The following is a 22,977-nucleotide window of genomic DNA, read 5'->3' on the forward strand; positions in this document are numbered from 1 at the left end:
TTATTTTTTAAATACTAGATGGAGCACAAGCAAAACCAAAAGCACACATATAAAAAATAGGTCATAGACTTTTCGGTAAATAATAAAAGAAAGAATGCCAGTGTTAACATTAAGAGGAAAACAAATTTTTTGGCACGCTCCCCAGCAACAGCTCTCAGTGAATTGCTAAAGAACTGCCGTTCCGTTTTCGCCAGAACGCTGTCATTCGTTCAATAATTCCGTAATAACTAGATAGTAATAATAACTAGATCGTACAACTCTAGTCCGTGGTACTAGTACAGAGATAGTGTCAAAGTGTGAAGAGACCTTGTACCTCGGTAGATACAAAGACCATAAGTAAGTGCCACTCGAAGCACATCGGATGTAGCCACAGGTCCTATACCCCATGTTAGGAAACGCAAGGGGCGTAGCTAGAGAGGGGCATCTGTCTCCGGGCGCAGAATCCAAGGGGCGCCAAACTGATGTTACGACATTTTAGAATTAAATGTTTTCCATCCTTGGCAAGCAGTAGGGGGCGCGAAATCTTCAGTTGTCCCTGGGCGCTGAAAATCCTAGCTACAACTCTGGGAACATCCCCTCAACATCCGGGACAGAGGAAATGTTCACTCGAAGTCCTCAGAAATCGCAAAGACAGGCATATCGCAAAAGATGTTAACCTGACAAACAATCCGAATTGGGATCATTCTTCATCAATGTTTCTTCTTTTATGAAAATTTGTAATTATTTAAAGAATAAGCCCATTCTGTATATGTATCAAGGGTGTGTAATTTGATTGTCTTTTCGTAAGCTGCAGTTTTTCTGAAAATTCTTGGTTATATTTTTTTTAATTCAATTTTATTTTTTTTAGTAACACCTGATACTTTTTTTTACATCTTTATCAGTTTCAGACTAGCTTTAAAAATGAGTATCTGCGTAACTGGATGTATCTTCATGGAAAAACGCATTATTAGGCTCAGAGTTACCTCAGTGCTTGTAACATATGCTTCTTAAGGCCCATTTACACTAGCGGAACTTTGAGCCTAAGAAATGCACGCGGAAGTTGCTAGCTTCACTAAATGTCGAAAATGTTACTCTTTTTTTTTTTTTTTAAACTGAAACTGAATATGTACACATTTAAATAAGCAGCCTAACTTATAACATTATTCAAAAGTTTAAGAGTTAAATATTCCCTCATAATAAGAAAAAATTGCTGTTAAAAACCTCTCAAACGAGTCTTCAAATTCGCCTGCGTTTCTTAGGCTCAAAGTTCCGCTAGTGTAAATGGGGCTTTACAAGCACTTTGTGTTCAGGGTTTGCCGCATTTAGATAATTTTTCTCCAAGGTAGTGTTCCTATTTTAAACAATTGTTTTAACCAAAACCAATCCATTAACAAATATTAAATTATTATTTCTAATGAGAGAACCATAGCTTTGGTAAAGAAAACCATTTGTCGGTGCGATGCGAAATGACAATAATAAGCAATGGACTGTAAGAATTTGCGTTTTTTATTTTCTAGCTCCCCAAAAAGTTACGAATCGCAGACAGAAATAAAACATACATACTCTCGTTTGCAAAGCACGAATAGTCACATGATTAACTAAAATAAACTGCGCTCTTAATAACAGTGCCAGCTGCATGAATAATATACCGCATCCCTTGAAGCACTCCGAGAGCTTCAAAGGAAAACACAAGGTGACCTAAACATTATGCAAAATATTAGTGGAAAGTTATGAAAATATTTCAAAATAACAAAAAACGAAAGGTGTTTATAAAGCTAATGTTCTAAAAAAGGTTCAAAGTTCGCAGTGTTTGACAGGCAAAAGGCAGAGCTTGACGACTGGTCTTTTTATTTTTCCATTGGCAGTCCAAATGTCCACAACTTGAACAATGGTGTTAATGTTCAGAATAAACACGAATTAATCTACCCTGTTTCTTGTTGAAGAGGTCGGACGTTTTCTTCCTTCCAGCACTAAATGATTTACAAATTTTCGTGAGATTTCTTCCACTTAACATCGATGTTGTAATTCAGAGAGATATTCTTGGCTTTGTTTTTTCCAAAATTTTGGAAAATTAGTTGTCTTACTTTCCCACCAGACGTTTTCTTCACTCAAAGAATGTAAGAGTACTAATGAAGAACTATCCAGGTGTGAGAACAGTAATGCCATTTGGGTCATCGGGTTATTAATATAAAGGCTTCAATTCAATGTTGTGAATTTGAGATCAGATAGCTAGTTCCCACTGATCTTCGAAAGTGATACTTCATAATTTTTATAGAGGATTCCCAAAGTCCTCCAAAATGTGGTGCGACTGAAGGGATGTAATTTGATTTCACGTTTTCTGAAGTCAGTAAAGAATGGATATGTCCATTTTGCTAACATAATAAGAAGGCTTTGCGTATTTCTTTGCTAGTACCCTAGAAGTTCGTCTCACAGTAATTAAATCTTTCCTTTGGTTTCCCTGTCCCGGCTATAAATCATTTTAATGCTTCCACATAAGCTTTAGAGGAAAGATCTTCGAGGACTTTAAGATGAACTGCTCACGTGTAATGTAAACATAACACTTGAAAGCCACGAACTGCTCTGTGTTTTATTATGAATGGGATGGTAAAATTCATTCCGACTTGAACAAAAGCTCATGTGCTTAATGCTAGACAATGGTAGCTCAGTCATTATTTGTTTTGCAATTTGGGCATGATATGTACAACAAAAACACAATTTTTAATGACTTTTCTTATTGCAGATCTAGCAGTGGCGCAATTTAATCATTTTGCTTTATTATAGTAAGTAAAAGTGGAGGAGGAGGCCCACCAGCGGCCGAGCTAGCTGAGCACCAGTAGTTCCGACCTGAGTTCAATTCCAGGCGAAGAGGCTAGCTGAATGGGCGTTTTAATGGTTTTACATATGTGTAATGTGTATACGAGTCAGTTTTGCTTAGAACGTCCTCCACGAAGGCATCTTTCCATTAAGCAGATAGCCCTAGTGTGCTTTGCCATACTCAAACCAAAAGTGCAGGAACTGTATACGTTTCGTGATAATGTCTAATGATGAGTTTAAAAATGAAATGTTTTTGAGGAATGAGTACGGGGATGCCTTTGATTTTCCAAAATATTTGAATTTCTGTATCATCCTCCAAAACTAATAATTCCTTTTTCATCTAAGAATGGACTTAAGAATAGTGTTCGGCTGTTTGATTTAAAAAATTTTCCATTCTTTAAGCTTGACATTTCGTCAGTTAATTCAGAAGGTTGTAAAGTTTGTAAAACTCGCGTTATTAAGTTCTCCAACAACAAGAAATCCTGTTTTCTTTGAAGTGTGCTTCAAACAGTTACTGATAAATCTTAAACAATAAGCGGCATAATTTTGACTAAGATGAAAATTTGCAAAGAAAAGAGTCATAATTTATTTTAGCGAAAGTGGAAATACATTTGCTCTCTTCTTTAGCTGGTTTGAATTTTTGACTCTGGATTGGCTAGAAGCCATCTCTGTGATTCAGTAGAATGTAGTAGGTGACAGTAGAATCTGACTTTGCAAAACAGTTACTAGCAGGAACATTCAGACATTTCGTCACTGCTTTAAAACAGGTTTTCTAACATAGGCAGAACATAATTCTAATCTTGGTGAAGATTGCATATTAAGTGGTGCAACTCTTATATTTAAACGTATCAATAACTTACGTTTACAATAGTTTTACGTTACAATAGTTTCTTTTTCAGAAAAAGATGTAGCATAAATAACTGTTCAGACGGAATCATAAAAGGCATTTAACTGTATCTTATCAATCAAATCATTCTAGAAATTTTTAATTAACTAAGCGAAGTTAAATCTCCATGAAAACGAGTCCGAATCATCGATCGTTGTGGATTAAGAGTTTCATCCCAATCTAACTTGTGCGTCCGAAAGAAATATTTGTGCAGAAATAAGAGTTAGGGCTAACCAGCCTGAGGAATCGAAGAGTGGTGATTTCTGACAGCTCAGTTGGCCTTTTTGTTTCAAGAATGGCTTTTTATAATTTCTAAATAGGAGAGGAGCTGATAAAGATTATATCTTTAAGAGGACGCACTACAGGACAGAAAATAGTTGTAGCAGTTAAAGATCTTGTCAACTCTGAAAATATTCCTATAAATAAGTTGGTGGGCTTAGCAACTGATGGAACTCCTGCGGTGGTAAGCAGGAAGAAGGGATTTATAAACTTGTGTCGTAAAGAAAACAGCTTTTCGAAATTTCTGTCTTCTGGTTTGGCTGCATGAATTTAATTTTCTCACAGACATCACCGAAAAGTTAAATATCTTTAATTTGCAGCTTTAAGGTAAGGATAAAGATTTTTCCTAAACAAATTTCAGATGTTGCTTTATTCTGAAAAGATCCGGAACTGTGGGGAAAAGTATCATCCAAAGGTGAATACAAACACTTTGCCTGTTTGAAACAAATCCTTGACAAGCAAGGGTCTTCAACACCTCCTTACAACAGCAAACAATACGTTGAAATTATTTATGAATCGAAAAGTGAATACAACAAACACTTCCAACGAAATGATTTCAATTGTTGCACAGAATGTCAAATAGCCTTTTGTACAGAATGATGCTGAAAAGTTCTCTACTCGTGTCATGGAGCATTTTGATTTTCAAGAAGAAAAGTGAGTTAGAACTGATTGATTTTCAAAATGATTTATCTGTAAAATCGCTTTCTTCAAGCTCTGAAAATATTGGGCCTAAAGAAGAATACATTGTTCCTGGCATATCATGTTACGTAATTACATATTCCTGGCATATCATGTTACGTAATTAAATATACTAACAAGATGTCCATTGCGTCGTGCATACTTCCGAAGTCCTGTTATCATAGTTGCCGTTTTTTTTTTTTTTTTTTTAATCAGAAGTTTTCATTTACTTCACTATAAAATATACTAATTTCTGTCCAGGTTTGTCACAAAGGTTCTATGTTCAGCTCTACATATCTGTGTGAGATTCTTTTTCCAGAGTGAAATTTATTAAAAATAACTGAAGACTCATTGATGAACACTTCGAATGGCAGCTGTATTCCAAAGCAGCTACTACCTTTCTCCCCAGCATTAAAAAACTTGTTGATGACAAAAAAAGAGTTCCATAATTCTCATTAAAGTTAATAGGTCGGATTGAAAAAAATCTGTTATTACATTTGTTATTTATTACTAAAACTAAATTGATTTCATATTTATTAGAAATGTAACTTAATGGGCAATAAACAAATGCAAGATTAAAAAACAATGTTGGTAGTCTTTTTGTTGATAGCTCACAGTAGAATAGAATTTAAAAAACGGTGCGGTAGCTCAGAAGCGTCATAAGTTTGGCGACCACTGATCTAAGGTATGGGGAACTATCTAAGGTATGATGGGGTAGATTATCTTAAGTTGGGAAACAAGGGATTAGGAAAATGAGGGCCTGAACGTCTTGACGAAGAAAATTAATTAGTTGTTCCAAAGTACGGGAGGTCTTGAAATCACTTGACTCGTAATTTCTCCTTCTTTCCCACTTAAGCAACACTTTTTCTTCAGCTTCTTACGAATGGAATTTTTATAAAACATTCTCAAACATTTCTTATGTTCTTCCTAAAACTTTCCGTTTAGCTTTCAGTTAGTTATATACAGCTGTCAAAGTGGCCTTCGTTTGTCCAATCACAGCGTTCTTCATGCTTAATAAATCATGAACGGAAATCTGGACAAGCAGATAATTTTTTCCAAGTCGTTATTTTAATTATTCGATGAACTTCGGGTAATTCTCCGCTGTTACCGGAAAACTCTGAATGAGACGCTCAGCTTTCGATTTTGGCTCCACAGACTGCGGCTCTTTTAAAATAGGCTTCAGAAATACAAGTAATCTTTTGGGACACCTGAGAATTTTTTAAGCGCAACTTTTGGTATTTTATTTTTGCATTTCTAGCTGCAGAAGCTTCTTGCAATTGCTCTTCCAGTTTATCGCAGGTTTATAAATACTCCTTTCTTATAGGTTTCAGCTTCTTCTAAACCACTGGTTCCCAGTTTCCTGCCATCTTCAGTCTTCAGTAAACTTTTGATAATTAATGATGATAATCTTCAAGTCTCGGAAACTTATCAATAAGTTGCAGATTTAAAATGAAACCTCATTGATATATATAACTTCTTTAACCAACTCATTTACAGTTTTCTCCAGGACAGTAAATGACGTTCTCAGTCCTTCTCTTATGAACGTATTCAAATCCATCTCCAGGGGAAAATTCAAATTTCAAAGTTCTAAATTCAAAACACCGGTCCAACAAAAGGTACACTCTTATATTGAGAACGAAAACTCAAAATTACATGTACATGAAGCAGGTGTTTACATGTACATGAAGCAGGTGTTTCGGAAACTTGGGGAAGTCATTCCAGAAAACAAAACTCATTAAAAAAAACATGGAAATTCTTTATTGAAGCACATGAAACACATAGAAGGAAGACACATAAACCTAGAAACATTCCTTCACTCTTCAAAACTATGGACTAACTCTGATTCTCATACATTCTAGAAGCTGACATCCCTCTACCTCAACTTCAATTCACTTTAGTTCGCAACAGATGTAGTTTTATTTACAAATAAATTAGAAACTAATTTCATCTTTTGTTTAGGCATTTTACTGTTGCTTAAAGAGAATTTACCCTATATAACTACAATTTCGAAATCCGTATTTAATTTGAAGAAACTGTTACATATAAGCATGATAAATTTATGTTTTCATTTTTTCTAATTTGAGGGTCAGCCACAGGTCTTTTGTTTCCTACGATCTGCTTATCATAGAATATTACGGACATTGTCGAAGGGTGGAATGATATTTCGCAGATATATCAGCTTTTAGATCATATACTGATACTCGTATATATCTCGATACTGATTTATCGACCTTCGGGGTATAATATGATGCCAGTAAAGCAAGCATTAGAAGTGGTATTGATAGCGACGAGGTAGTATAAAGTATCACATTTTCAGATAGCTTTTCTTTTCGAAATGGCAAAAACATTTCTAAGGATGGAGTATTTAACGCTTTTCGAAATGTTATAAATAAAATTTAGCTAATTTTTCTTTTTCGAAACAAACATAGATTTGATTATTAGATTATTTTTTTTTTATTACGTAAAACGTACTTTTAAGAATTCCCTTGTTATATTGGGGAATAAAATATATGGTGCTTTCTTGACCGGGGTGCGTAAGCATATGACCTAAACAAGTGGTCAGCTTGTCGCAGGATCCCCAGTGTTTAGTCCCCAAGCGAACTTGGTGCTCATTTTATCGACCCAAAGGATGGAAATCAAGGGATGAAAGGCTCAGTCGCCCTCGCCCAGCCCGGGGCTCGAGTCCCGCACCTGTGGTGCTGCTGCGCGATGCGCTAGACACTGCGCCACTGGGCCTCGATCCGGTCTTAGAAACAGCACAATAATACATACCTATACGGTTTACAGCTCAAATGGATATTTCACTTTTTTGGGGTATTTCATTGCTCTGATTTAAAGGAATAATTCCGTTCTAACGAATCTCACCTCCAATCTTCGGCAATATGTTAAATTGAATTCGATTGTATATATATATATATATATATATATATATATATACATATACATAAATACATACAATCGAATCATTTCTTGATTATATATATATATATAATCAAGAAATGAAAAAAATCTTAAAGCTTCCAGATTTTATAAGTCGGGCCGTTTTTCTCAACGTTTAGTGTGTTACCTTATTAAATATCATTTTCTCCGCTCTTAAACCATAAAACTAAATTCAACAGCAATATCACAAAATAATTTACAAAGAGCATATCTTTAGAATTTCCGATACACAGTCTCGGGCGCTGGTGATATTCTCCCCACCCGTACAGTGGTGCCATTTCTCACTTTGAAATTGTTGAGTTTGTTAATAAAAAATTCGTTAAAATATGAAAGTGTCAATAAAAGAAATTCCAAATTTGGCCTTCCAGATAATCGAGGGGAGGACTACGTTATTCAAAATTTGATGCCTCTAGGTACCGCTGTTTTTCCACAGTGCGAGAAACATACGTACGTTCATGTAGATTCTTCATAATTCAATTACTTTAATGCAGGGCTCTAATACTTAGTGGCAACAATTGGAAAAGTGAAACGCCGTTTATGGTGAACCAATGCAAGATGCCAGCCTTCTGGTCCTTCAGCCTTCTGAGCAAATTGCCCCTTTGGGATAATAATTAACACAAAAACGGTTCTGCAAGCATATTTGATTTAATTATTATCCCTTGATTATTTAGTTAATTTCGCAACATGCTGCACAACTGTAACAGTTACGAGGGCCATCCAGGAAGTAGATTACGTTTCCGTCTGTGTCCGCTAGGGGCGGGGCTAGCGCGGCCATCTTGGGGTCAGAGCGTTGCGCAGCTCAGTCTGCATCTAGCCGTGCTAGTGAGAGGTTCGTGCTGTGCTCCGTTCAGATACTGTGACGGTTTGAAATGTCTGCGTTAATTGAAAATCCCGCGAGCTGCGAAGTGCGCTCAGTAATAAGGTTTCTGACTGCAAAAAACTGTAAACCGATAGAAATCTATCGGCAGCTTCGTGAAGTGTATGGGGACAACATTATCACTGAAGGTGGAGTGCGTCAGTGGGTCATAAGATTTCAAAATGGCCGAACCAATGTTCACGACGAAGATCGAAGTGGGACCAGCATAGTGACCGCCGAACTTCTCGAAAAAGTCGATGCTAAAGTCCGTGAAAATCGAAATTTCACAATAACGGAACTTTCTTTGAGTTTTCCACAAATTTCGCGAAGTTTGTTGCACGAAATCATCAGCGAAAAGCTTGGTTACCACAAGTTTTGTGCAAGATGGATTCCAAAAATCTTGACAGAGGACCACAAAAATCAGCGAATGGCTGCAGCGTTGAACTTTTTGGACGCTTACCATAAGGATGGTGACTCTTTACTCGATCGCATCGTTACTGGTGACGAAACATGGGTGAAACATGTGAACTGTGAAACGAAATTGCAATCAATGCAGTGGGGGCACACAAGTTCTCCCCCAAAACCCAAGAAATGCATGCAAACAATGTCGGCAAGGAAGATGATGGCGACTGTTTTTTGGGACAGAAAAGGTGTAATTTTGGTGGACTTCCTGGAAAGAGGCACTACAATAAACTATCAAAGGTATTGCCAAACTCTCCAAAAACTCAGAAGAGCAATTCAAAACAAGCGCAGAGGAATGTTGAGCTCTAAGATCTTGTTGATTCACGACAACGCCCGGCCCCACACGGCAAATGTCACTCGTAAAGTTCTTGAATCTTTTAAGTGGGAGTTGTTTCCTCATCCGCCGTACAGTCCCGACCTGGCACCGAGCGACTTCCACCTATTCCCAGCAATGAAGAAGTGGCTGGCTATGCAGCGTTTTGATGACGACGCACAGCTGCAAGAAGAGGTAACGAAGTGGTTGAAGGCGCAGGCGGCCGAATTTTTCGACGAAGGAATTTCCAAGCTCGTACATCGCTACGATAAATGCCTTAATTTGTATGGTGACTATGTAGAAAAGTAGTATTTGAGTGTGGCTTTCATCTGTATATAATAAAATTTGTTTCCTATACTTTGTTTATTTTTTTATTCCAAAACGTAATCTACTTTCTGGATAGCCCTCGTATAATCTTAATTTTTGAAATTCCGAAACCTTTTTTTTTTTTTTTTTTTTTTTTTTACGCACACACACACATATGTAAAGGAGTTAAGCCTTAGTATTACCGATAGCGTTTTGCACGTTCCTTTACTATACAAACAATTTTTATGTTTCTTGCCCCCTTAAACTCCAAAAGACAAAAAAAAAAAAGTTTCTCGCCTTAAACTCCAAAAGACAAAAAACACTTTTAAGAGACAAAAAAGTTGATCTTTACCTGTCAGCGGTTGAGTAAGATGTTTCATTCTTACATAGAAAGGGGGAGGGAAATATTTGGGGTATCTAGTTGACCCCTGGCACTAGCACTGAAGTGCGTGAGAAAACTCAGGGGCCACTAATATTTTAGCTAGCGGATTCTTTGTTAAGATTCTTCACTTCGATTAAAGTCGGAACCGAATCGCTGTAGCTTCTGCTACGGAAGATCGAACCGAGAGATAACCCTAAAGAATTCGGGGTTTTATTTTTCATTTCCCCCCCCTCCTCGTCATAGCTTGCACTGTTATTCTAATTTGTAACTGTATATGTTGCTGCTATCACGTGTGACAGTTACTGTAGTCCCGATAGTGGTTACTGAATCTTTCAAGGCGACGCAAATTTCGTAACTGAGAATATTAATCAATGAATAGGCAGACAACACGTGTTGGGCCTCTTGAAATGCGAATCGAGGAACGTATTTTTGAAATTCGTTGTTTGTTGAATAACAAATTCGGAGGATCTTATCGATTCAAAAACAGGAAAAAATTCAGTTTCAGGCGGGCGCTAATTTTGAGAGGAAAGACTCCGTGCATTTTCATTAGCTGTCGATGTGAAAGAATATATGCCATAGATTATGTTTTAATGTGTATATATGTGCTGTTAATAGAGAGAAACCTTCTTTTTACTTGAAAAGTAATGCATGTTTAAAGAAGAATATATAAGGTAATTCTCTCGCGCAAGTTTCATGTGCTTTTTTATGTACTTTCAAGTACTGCAAGAATATATTATTAGCATAATAACTTAAAAATTTAGATAATAACGAATGTATGAAAAAGGATCACCTGATAATCGGTATTCAAAATGGTTTCCTTTCCTGTCCAAATATATTCGAATGCTTTTTCAGAATATTGGCATACAGTTTTTCTAAAGTGTCGATGTTAACGGATTAAATCAGAAGATCGCATTGACTGTATTTTTAAATTGAAAAAGCTGAAGACCTGAGTAGCCAAATTCACACCTCAAATATCAGTATGAAAATTCAGAATTCCCAGAGATTCACACTGTTAATTAAAAGGCACCCCCCTTTTTCCGGAGTGCTCTCCCTCAAATTTGGAGTGGAAAATAGAAATCCAACCTCTCTTTGGAGGAGGCTCTGGCAACCATTCTACCATGTAATATAGACACGACAACAACAACTTGCATAGCAAAATTTATTAATGTCATTCTCAAACTCCATCACTTCAAAAGTCATTGGAAACGTAGTTGCTTTTCTTGGACAAAATCAAAATCACACTTTTCCTGAAAATTATTGACCCTTTAGCTTAATTAGCTCTCTTTATAAAATGGCAGAAAAGTGACATCCCACTTCATTCAAACTATCATTCCACCTATTTCCTACCAGATAAGCAATTTGGATTTAAGGTAAAACATAACAACGACCTCTTCATGTCTCCAGCACTGTTACTGAAGCCAATTGCTAAAAGGTTCAGTGTTAGAAGTCATAGGTACGTAAACTCATATGGCCTCTGATGTCAGTAGACAGTCAGTCTCCGACGGTTCCGCAGGTTACGGATTTTAATTTGATTCTTGGCCATTATATTACATGATGAAAATTTTAAAACAGATTGCTAACTTTTCATTGTTTAAATCTCTATTTATTCTTAATTAATTTTTCGGTTAATTTATTCATAGAAATTGTTAGATACTTTCTTCCGTTTGGATTGTTAATACTGTAATAGTACTAATTCTTTTGAGTTGGTTTATTTTTTCATTCATCGTTTCTTGCTTTACGTTAATTTCTAATGCTTTTCACTAGATTCTGATTGTTAGTAAAAAATACTTTCTTTCCATGTTAAATTTGTGTCTTGTTATTTGAAAATCTGGTATTGCTTGATTTTTAAGGCATATCAGTTGCTTAGCTCTTAGAAATATTATAATTAGGAGAGTGAATTTCAAATATATGGCGCAAGGGACACGAAAAGGCGTGATTCCTATAGAACTAGAAGAAAAACTGATTTAAAAAGAATACTTATAGAACAATAAAATGGCCATTATTAGTATTATATTATTAGTTTTAACGTGTATAAATTTTGTTTTGCACTCGGTTTGCTATATTTCTTCTTTTATTAATAGTAATATTAATAGTAATCCTTCGATTCTCTAAAAAACTGAATAAGCGAAAGCATGAAGCGATATGAACTGCAGAGAAATGAGATTTAAAGAATTAAAAAATAGAGAATAAATGCAACGTTTAAGTTTTATATCTGTTTTGATACTTGACGATGAGATTAAACGAAATAAATAATATTAAATAAAGATGAAATGAAGATGGATCAATTATTTTATTGCTAGATTTTACAACATAGCTCAAACGTTTCGATACAATGAACAGTAAAATTAACAAAATAAATCAACTCATGAAAGTAATAAAAAACTCCACTCTGCACAATGTTTCATGTAAAGTCATTGTTAACTATTATTAAACCTAGATTAGTTGAGTGCAGCCACAGCACACATATTTTTTTCCTCTTCTTCTTTTTTCTCGTATAAGGTTTTTACGGAGTTGGTCTATGTATCAGTTATACAACATAATCAAGGGTACATGAATTCAAAGAAATATCTTTAAATAGGTTTTACATAGAAGTGAAGCAGCTCAAATATAAATTTTACAATTGTTTCGGTATACATTTTTGAAATTATGTGCATTATATATATATATATATATATAAATAAGTTATACAAGTTTTTTTTTTTTTTTTTTTTTTTTTTTTTTTTTTTTTTTTAAAGGGATACATGTAAAAAAATCCTTTATTTAATATATATACTTTTGTTTTTCCAATATATATATATATATATATATTGGAAACTTGTATAACTTATTTAAGCTGAAATTATTAGCATGGGAAAGAAAACAATTATTGATGTACTACGTAAATAAGTGTGATCCTTTGAGCTTTATATTGAATTTTTGTATGGACTTATAATAAGGTGAAAAGTATGAAGAATGATGCCTTAGAATTTTGTAAATATAATAAGATGAAAATTTCAATGATGAACAGACCTTCACGTCTCACCTTTTAAAAATTTGACTCTGTTTTGTTTAGAATGTATTATTAAAATTTTTTTATTTAAGAAATATGTTATAAAATAAATATAGTGAACACATTCTATGACAACCGCCCATTTTTAATCATAAAAGTTATGATTTAAAGAAGTACTTACACCATTAAATGAATTTTATGTGCGGTGTCAGTTTCCATTTACATAACTTACAATACATTTTTGCATTGTCTGTCTTCATTCCTTCTAGCCAGTTCTCAAACATGGGTATTTTAAGCCAAATATTTTGAAAAATAGCGTTGAAATTTTTTTCTGTATTTCAAAATTCGTATTTTACTTAATATAACATGTAATATGACTTAAACTTTGGAATTCAAAGATCATAGCATTCATAGATCACCAAAATATTAAACAAAGTAATCACTGAAACACATTGAAATGTCAAGTACTATTATTGGTACTGAAATGTATATGCATCATAGGCTACCATCGCAAGACTGCCAATTATTAAGTTTTATTTAAGCCTAAATAATTTACTATATTTAATTATAAATTAACATCAATAATACGTTAAATTAACACACATGATTTTTATTAGATGTTAAAAAAAGTAGCACAAGGATGGAGTGGACGGAAATTTGCAAAATTGCAAAAATTAGCACAGGTTTTTCAAAAGTAACAAATTTGCGAAAAATTCGACGATCTGTCAACACTGAACAGATACAGACTTCCTTGATGTTGCAAAAGCGTTTGACAGAGCCTGGTTGCGGGGACTTATTTATAAATTGATTGCACTCAATTTTTCAGCCAATCTAATTCGTAAGATTACTTCCTTTCTCCATAATATTATAGATTATTCAGCGTCCAAGTTGGAAATGCATATTCGTTGGAAACCCGTTAAAGCACGACTGCACCAAATTTCAGTTTCAGGTCCCAAGGAGGAAGTTTTACAGATTCATTCAAACCGTAAATAATGTTGCAGCATTGAACAGTAATTCAATGTGTGAATAATATTATTACGGATCATGATAGAATCTTACTACATTCCGCATGATTCGGTTTGGTATGAGGTACGTTGAAGAGTGAACATGTGGCGATAATACAGATCAAACATTCAATTGCCTGCTAAAATGTGATCCTGTATTAGATCTTGGGCTTTGCGAAATTGAGGAGATCTAACTACATTATTGAGCAACAATACTTTTTCGTTAATAAAACTGCTTGTGGTTTGGTCTATTTTGATTAAGGCAAAGCACTGACTCTTGTACACATTACACATGGGGTAAACACGAAAACGCTCATGCGGCCAGCCTGTTCGCGAGATTCAAGCCTTAGACTGGGCCCACCAGCGGCCGAGCGGTAAAGACGCTGAACACTGGTAGTTCGGTTCGAGGTTCGAATCCCGCGAACGGGCTGGCTGCATGAGCGTTTTCGTGGTTTTTCCCATGTGTAACGTGTATACGAGCCAGTTTTTCTTAGAAAGTCCTCCACGAAAGGCATCCCTCCCTTTAGACAGATAGCCCTCGTGTGTTTTGCCATAACTGAATAATCCATAATCCAAACATCGGGCAGCGACTTTACCGCTCGGCCGCTGGTGGACTTGGAGCTGCTTGTGAAGGAAACGGGAAACTCCGTCCCGCCAATCTGAGCAAAAAAAAAGAGCATTAAATAAAACATCAATTAAAGTTGTAAGTTCATACATACAAATATGTTATTATGTGTAAATTAGGATCGGCTTTAGAAGTCAATTCAGTTAGGGAAGAAAATGTCCGAGCTTGACCCTGTTTAACATCTATGGTCACATCGGATGTTGAGAATAGTTTCTACGGTAGTATGCTTCTCGCTGGTAAAAGATAATTTTCCTCAGCACTAATCACAGAATCCAGCAGAGGACATAGGGAGGGGTGAGTCTTAGAATTAATGTCAGTGATGCAGTATTTGCAGATTTTTTTAATGTGGATATATTTAAGCACTCTGAAGTATTTTTACAGACAGACTTCCAACATAATAACCCACAAAACTGACTGTCACTTTTCTTTAAAATATTTTTTTGTGCCTTGGGATCTTCAGTTAAATAACGATGTGGAATAGTATAGACAAATCAGAAGGGTAATTTTACATCTTCCCAGGGTATATCTCATAAACATAATTACAGCTAAGTAAGAAAGCTTTATCGTATTCACTTTAGACACGAAGGCTCGTACACGAAACTGGATCGTATTCACTTTACACATGAAAAAAAACCCCACGAAAACTCTTTTGTTATCAGGTTGCTTGCAGAAATTTGAGCCTATGTCAAACTATTTGTGTTTAGCGGTTCTATCCTTCGACCCGCGTATGTAGCTTCTGGCACTTAAAAAAGACTGAAACTACCTCGATAGAATTATCAGACGTTTTTGATTGACATGGACAATCCTGGGTACCTAATCATACTCATGGCTGAGCAGCAAAAGTTCAGGATTTTTTAAACGAGAGTTTTTGAAGAAACTAATTTGCAGAGGATAGACACAAAGCTCACGGCAGCTAAGTAATTTTGTTTCTAGCCCAAAGGGCGTTAGCCCAGAAGGGCTCTTAATTTCGTTTCGGCATTTTGCCTTGATTTGCAATAAAGGTCGGTTCACTTTTCAAATTGTTTCCACCAAATATTATTGCTCTGTGTTATATTTAAAGGAATTAATGAAGAATCTACATAAATGTATGTATTCTTCTCGCATTGTGATAAAACAACGGTATCTAGAGCCACCCAATTTTGAATAACTTAATCCTCCACCGAATATGGGCATCTGGAAGCTATAATATGGAATTTGTTTTATTATCGATTTCATATTTTGTAAAACTGTAACGAATTTTTGATTAACAATTTCAACGATTTCAAAGCGAGCAATGGAAACACTGAATGGAGAAATATATATATATATATATATATCTCCAGCGTGTCTAGACTGCGTATCGGAAAATCTAGAGATATGCTCATTGTGAATTTATTTTGCGATACTGCCGGTGAATTGAATTATATGGCTTAAGTGCGAGGAACATGATATTTAATAAATAAAGGTAACACACAAAACGTTAAAAAAAGCCCCCGTGGACATAATTGTAAAATCTGAAGACTTTCAGATTTCTTTTCTTTTGGGGGGGGGATGCTCAATGGGTCAATTTTCCTAGAAGGGCTATTAATTTCGTTTTGCCATTTTGCATTGATACACTATAAACGGCGAATCGCTTTTTTAATTGTTGCCACCAAATATTAGAGCCCTGTATTATATTTAAAGAAATTAAATATTGAAGAATCTGCATGAATGTATGTATTTTTCTCGCATTGTGATAAAACAATGGTACCTAAAGCCATCCAATTTTGAATAACGTAGGTCTCCACTCGAATATGGACATCTGGAAGTCGGAATTTGGAATTTGCTTTACAATCGATTTCACGTTTTGTAAGACCTTTATGAGTTTTTGATTAAGAAACTTGACGATATCAAAGCAAGCAATGGCAACACTGTGCGGGAAAAAAAAAATCTCCAGCGCGCGATCAGTATTCTGTTGAATTGAATTTTATGGTTCAATTCAGTGAGAACATGATCAGGGCCGTTCCTAGGCCATCGGCTGTCGGCATTCTTTCCTAAGATTGCGGTCCCCAAATTAAAAAAAAAAAAAAAAGCTCAATGATTAATAAAATTTTTATTTCATACTAAGTACTTACATATGATAAACTGTATAAAAAGTACTTGCATATAACAAGTACTTACACTGAATTTAAAATATTTAGGCGTAGTGTCGAAGACAGTCCGGCCGCCCCTAAATTTTGGCCGCCCGTGTACATTTACGCTCTGCTCCTCCCTAGGAACAGCCTTGAACGTGATATTTAATAAATAAAGGCAACACACAGAACGTTGAAAAAAACGACCCTTTGGGCGTAATATAAAATCTGAAGGGCTTTCAGATTTTTTTTATTTTAATACTGGGATACAGGCATTTAGGAATTTGGATCTTAATTTCATTAAAATGCTATCACATCAAAACTACCGCAAAATGTATGCAGTCTGTTTTTCAATATGAGTTATTTTTTCATCGAGTTTTTGTTTTATATTTTTCCTTTTATTTCCTTATGCTAACATTTCTTGTACATGTGTATTGGATTGTATAACGTACATGTTACATTGTATAACGTACATGTTTGAAATTAACTTTCCATAAAGTTTCGTGGATTATTTTTCTTAAAATATCATTTTCCAACACTCATTTATCCACTCTAAATAAATTCATGAATTTCGATAAAAATAGTTCTTTTGATTGTTAATAGATGGCGCCAGGATTTGAAAAGTACAGGAATATTCGACATCACATTCAGTAGCACGTGTTTCCCTCTCCCTTTCCCTAATGTGAATCTATAATCCGAATAAAAATAATAAGAATTAAAGGATTAAATAATAAGGATTATGCATAAAATGAAGGGAAATAAAATGGTGTTAAATTTTAGCAATATGTTTTGTCTGTTTTGATAGAAAATAATCGGAAAAGTTTCTTTGAAAACGGTGCTACACACGCGCACTTTATTGCATCACATTTTTACTAATTTGTTTATTAAAATCTTTTTTTATTTATGCTTTTGTTATAAAATATAGCATCTCATAGACTGTTATGTATATTTGTCCAAACAGATTTGGAAATTCTGAACTAAAAGCTTATATCTAAAATCAATATTCTGTACGTGATTTTAGAATTAAGAGTCTAAAATATGTATTTCCAAAGAAAAATTCCTTCGCCGTTTGCTGTGAATTTATTTTAAACGGATTTTTCATTCATTCATTCATTATTAATTGTGCCGAGATATTGCATTTAAATGCAACGTGTCCGGCTCATGACTAGTATGCCCAAGGGGCGCATGACATACAAATGTCTGGATCGGGTGACAGGAGGTATCAGAATTGGAGAAATAGGGGAGTGACCACAGGACGTCACTAGCTGAGAATCGAACATGAAGGCCAAAGACCAGGAGAGGCAGCAAGATGTGGAGTGTCTGAAATAGTGTTATTCATGATGGGTAGGTGGAGAAAATACATGAAATAAGCAAACACAGTTTTATTTCGAAAAAGTTTTTACACGTATGGCAAACGAATTTCGATTCTAAGCGATTTCAGTACCCACCATTTTTTTTCCCCTCATGGAAATGAAAGCAAGTTATGAAACGTTTGGGGATGCCTTAAAATATGGCTCCCTAAGCTTTGTGCACAGGCTTGAGCCTTAGTAACCAAAATAAACAAATAAATAAGTAAAAAAGGAAAAGAAAGGAAAGAAAAAACGGACTCATTGTAGCAAAAGTAAAACATACGTAATTTTTGTTAAAAACTATGAAAAGCTACTTAATATTTATCATTTAAAAATAAAACTTTATAATAACATTAATCTCAGAAGATAAAAAGAATTTATGATAAAGTTTATATAATTTAAAAAATAGAATAAAATGATGAATGTCTTTTTTCCCCTTCTATTTATTTCTAATGAATTTTTCAGTTACTTCCGAAACTTTCCCTTTAATGTAATATATTTTTTTTTTCCATACGTAGCAGAACCTCATTTACCCGAACCAGTACGAACGGCGTCATTTGGAATAATACTTTTTTTTCGAATAACTTATGACCCTTTTTGCTGCAACTGAAGGAAGGAAGGAATATCTAACAAGAACGACGCACCATGAAGGAGTTATCCGAATGGAACGAAAATCGGTAAAAGTGATGTACATGTACAGAAAAACAAATGATTACAGTTTGAGAAAAATTGGATGATTTATTGAAGTGATAGAGCTTCACAAAGTGAAAAAGTCAGTAACGCGTTTGTCCTCCTCTGGCCCTTATGCAAGCAGTTATTCGGCTTGGCATCGATTGATAGAAGTTGCGGATGTCCTCTTGAGGAATATCGTGCCAAATTCTGTCCAACTGGCGCGTTAGATCGTCAACATCCCGAGCTGGTTGGAGGGCCCTGCCCATAATGCTCCAAATGTGCTCAATAGAGGAGAAATCTGGCGACCTCGCTGGCCAAGGTAATGTTCGGCAAGCACTAAGGCAAGCAGTAGAAACATTTGCAGTGTGGGGGCGGGCCTTATCTTGCTGAAGTGTAAGCCCAGGGTGGCGTGACATGAAGGGCAACTTAACGGGCCTTAGAACTTCGTTGACGCACCACTGTGCTGTAAGATTGATGGATGACAACCAAAGGGGTCCTGCTATGAAATGAAATGTCACCCCAGACCATCACTCCTGGTTATCGGCCTGTCTGCCAGAAGACAGTCAGGTTGGTATCACACCGCTGTCCGGGGTGTCTCCAGACTCGCCTTTGCTGGTCATCGGGGCTCAGTTTAAAGCGGGACTCATCACTGAAGACTATTCTACTCCAGTCAGTGACATTCCAGTGCGAACGAGCCTGACACCACTGCAAACAGGCTTGACGTTGTACAGAGGTCAATGGTAGTCGGCGCAAGGGGCGCTGTGATCTCAGCCCCCTTTCTGTGAGCCGTCTATGAATGGTCCTTGCGGTCACTGAAGCGCTAGTTTCACGTACAATTTAATGATAATAATGCATCTGGGGATATGAGTGCCGCTCTGACGATTTTCATGTTCTGTCGTTTCTTTAGGCCTACCGCTTCCTTCTTGACGCTATGTGCGGCCATGGTTCACCCATTCTTGCCAACATCGTCTAATAGTGAATTCGCTCCTGCTCAAATGTCGAGCTTTTCGCCGATAAGACTAACCGGCTTCTTTGTGCCCACTACACGACCTCTCTCAAATTCTGACATATGCTCATATCGTTCGCGCACCTATATGCGAGGCATAAGTGTAGGAATTGTGTACTTGTAATAACTAGCATCAGCGTATCTGTAAATAGCGTGTATCTGCTCCAGTCTTGTGCATTTGTAAGTACTGTAAGTACCGCATCAGTGTAGTGCACGATTTTTTTAAACATATTCCATTGTTCACATATTTAGATATCAAGGGCATGTCTCCCAAATCAGAATGTGCTGTTTATGAGCATCACCAGTCATCCGTATTTAACCCCATGTCAGCCGTATTAAACCCCATCTTCAGCCCATGCTAACGGCTGAAGACACTTTCTGAATCGAAAAGCCTGTCTAGGGGCAAACAGTGAAGTAGTTAACTATGTGGCGTTATAATCATTTTTAGTTTCGAAAATGAAATGTTTCCATGCTAAGGTACTAATAGAAAGTGAAAAATTATAGTTACACTAAAATGGTAAATGAAAGAGCTAGCATACTACTTGGCCAAGAAAAAGTATACATAAATGCTATCTTTTCTCAATATGATTATAAGAAGTAGAATGGAAGAAGAGGAAGTAGAATTATTTGTGTACCACACTTATTCTTTTGCCCTTTTTTTGAAAATGTGAAAAACTTTTCTGAAACCGTTAAGAATTAAAATTTTCGGAATACTCGCAAATTAAGTGTTCAGTCTCCGTAATTCTGGTGTATTAGATACCATTCGGTCCGTTCAGTTATTGCTATAATCTTGGCTTCTTATAGTACAGTTTGCACAAGTATGTGGGGAGCATAAGGTAATGTACCAACTCAAAATTCTTCTAACCTGTCTCCCTTGAAAAGGGAGTTTTTCGTGGAATATCTTAATAGAAAGGGTTGTATATTGACCTTATATGTGGAGGCAACGTAGAAAACCTGAGGCAGATAGACCGTTCAAGTACCGGAAGTCGAAATGTCGACGAAATTTTCAGTGATTTCATGCATGCAGTCTTTTCAACTGACGTAAGGGCCAAAACATAACAGAAAATATAACTTTATAGTTATTCTTAGAATTTGTTTGTTAGCAACTTTTACATAACTATTCCTAAATAATAATTTGATAAAGATTCCGGTTTTCACAACTGTTTTGACAAAAAAATTCGCTTTGTTTCTACCATGCGATCGAAATTTGACGAATCCGACTACAAATTTCAGCTGGTGATTACTAAATTATATACCGACTGTAAAGGTAACTCTATAACATAATTTAAGTTTATTAACAAAGAGTTTCATTAAAAAAAGCTGCAAACTGAGATCTAATTATAATGCAGTTACAAATGAAAGTTAACAACGCAATAGATGCTCTTATTTCAAGTTTGTGGGATATTTTTTAATTAAACATAAATTAATTTGGCAACTAAATTAAGTGTAATTTCTTTTTAGTGTACCTAATCTAATTTTTCGTAGTGTCATTTTGTACGAGAAGTTGTATAGCAATTTTTGAGCCATAGTTAATATTCATATTTTAATTTTCTTATTTATTTTTTGACTTCATTCAGAAGTGAGAATTGATTTTTAATATAACTTATTATTAAGAAAAAAATTTTCGAGAAGTTGTATAGCAATTTTTGAGCCATAGTTAATATTCATATTTTAATTTTCTTATTTATTTTTTGACTTCATTCAGAAGTGAGAATTGATTTTTAATATAACTTATTATTAAGAAAAAAATTTTCGAGATCAAATTTCTGATGAAATTCTTGTTTAATCACATAAAGAAGTCCCGAAGCCTTCTTCACCGCTGCGCTCCAGCTAGAATTATGATTTATCCCCAAATCTATGAAGTACCGAAGCCGGGCTGCCTTGAGCTCCGGCGCAATTTAAGCTCTGGTAAACAGACATGCTGAAAATAGTTTTAGAGAGCTCCTGATGCATGTCTAATTTTGAAGTCACTATAAAGAAGAGAAAATTCTAACTCACTTTTCATATAGTTCAAACGTTGTGTCTCACAGGAATCTAGTAAGGTAAGCGTAACACCAGTAGGCCATTTATGGGAGTCCAGTCAGTTATCATTGATGCTTCAGAGAATTGTACCATTTTTTTTTTTTTTTTTTTTTTTTTTTTTTTTTGCTATAGTGTAAGCTGTTATTTATCGGATCGCAAACAAAATGATCTGAATTATATAAGAAAAATTAAAACACTTAGCTTCTTCATGTTTCATTAGTGGAAATACTCAAATTTTTTACGTATCTATATTGGCTCACCTGAAGTGAGCCATTCAAATACAAAAGATCTGAAAAAGTAAAAGTTGCGTTTAAGGAATAGATTGTCTTTCACATAATTAATAAAATTTGTAAAAAATAATAAAATTCTGAAATAAAATGATTATATGACAGCAATACCTGAGGCAGTTATACGAAAAACATCGTTCCCCATTCCATTCCAAAAAGTCCTTAGTTTTTGTTCACTTCTCCCCTTGAACACAAATTATAGTACTGCTCTTTATTTCTAGAATCACATGTTATAATTTTCTGTATATGTTTTTTTCCTAAGAGCATTTACAAGTATAAATTTCCTTTCCTATATTTCAGACTCTTTTAAGACAGATTTCCTTGCCTCATCAAATTACATCACCAAATGAAACGAATCGTCCCATTCTCCGGAAGCAGAAGTTTCGAATGAAGGAGAAATGAAAGATTCGCATGAAACTTTTCTGGTTATGTTTTCTCCCCCCCCCCGTCTGCCATTTTTTCCCTCTTCGTTTTTCTTCTTCTTTCTCTTTATTTCAGTTTTTCGTTGCTCTTTTTCTTCAGCTTTAGTATTATTTTCTTCGCTGTTATAATACTTAAGCAGTTTAGGAGAAGTCACAATTGAGATAAACTTCCTTCGATTTTTCTTTTTCTTTATTTTACACCTTGCCGTTCTGGCTCAAAAGGAGCTGTCTTGAAGCAAGAGGGTGAACTTTTTTCGCATGGACCATCAATGACAGCAACCATTGGCAGTGTATGCATTGAACTTTCAACATGTGGTAGAAGTTTTCTTTCTGGATACTAAAATCTGCCTTTATATAGATTAAATAGTATTTTTATTCTGCTCACATTTAACAGGCTCAGTTGATTTTAACTACAGAAATGTAGAATAAGAACACATTTAATAATTTAAATTTACTAAAAGTAGATCAGAATTTTAAATTTACTTAAGTATAAGCCACTATTGATGCATAAGTTCTCTAGTTGTACTGGCTGTTGAAAGAACAGTTTAAATTTTCCATCTGTTCCTGCAGCGGTCTGCACTCTTTTGGTTACCCTTCAACAAGACATTTCTCTGTC

This window comes from Stegodyphus dumicola, chromosome 2, assembly GCF_044657685.1.
Source record: "Stegodyphus dumicola isolate Sdum_Otavi_A_Nest chromosome 2, ASM4465768v1".
NCBI classification, from domain to species: Eukaryota; Metazoa; Arthropoda; class Arachnida; order Araneae; family Eresidae; genus Stegodyphus; species Stegodyphus dumicola.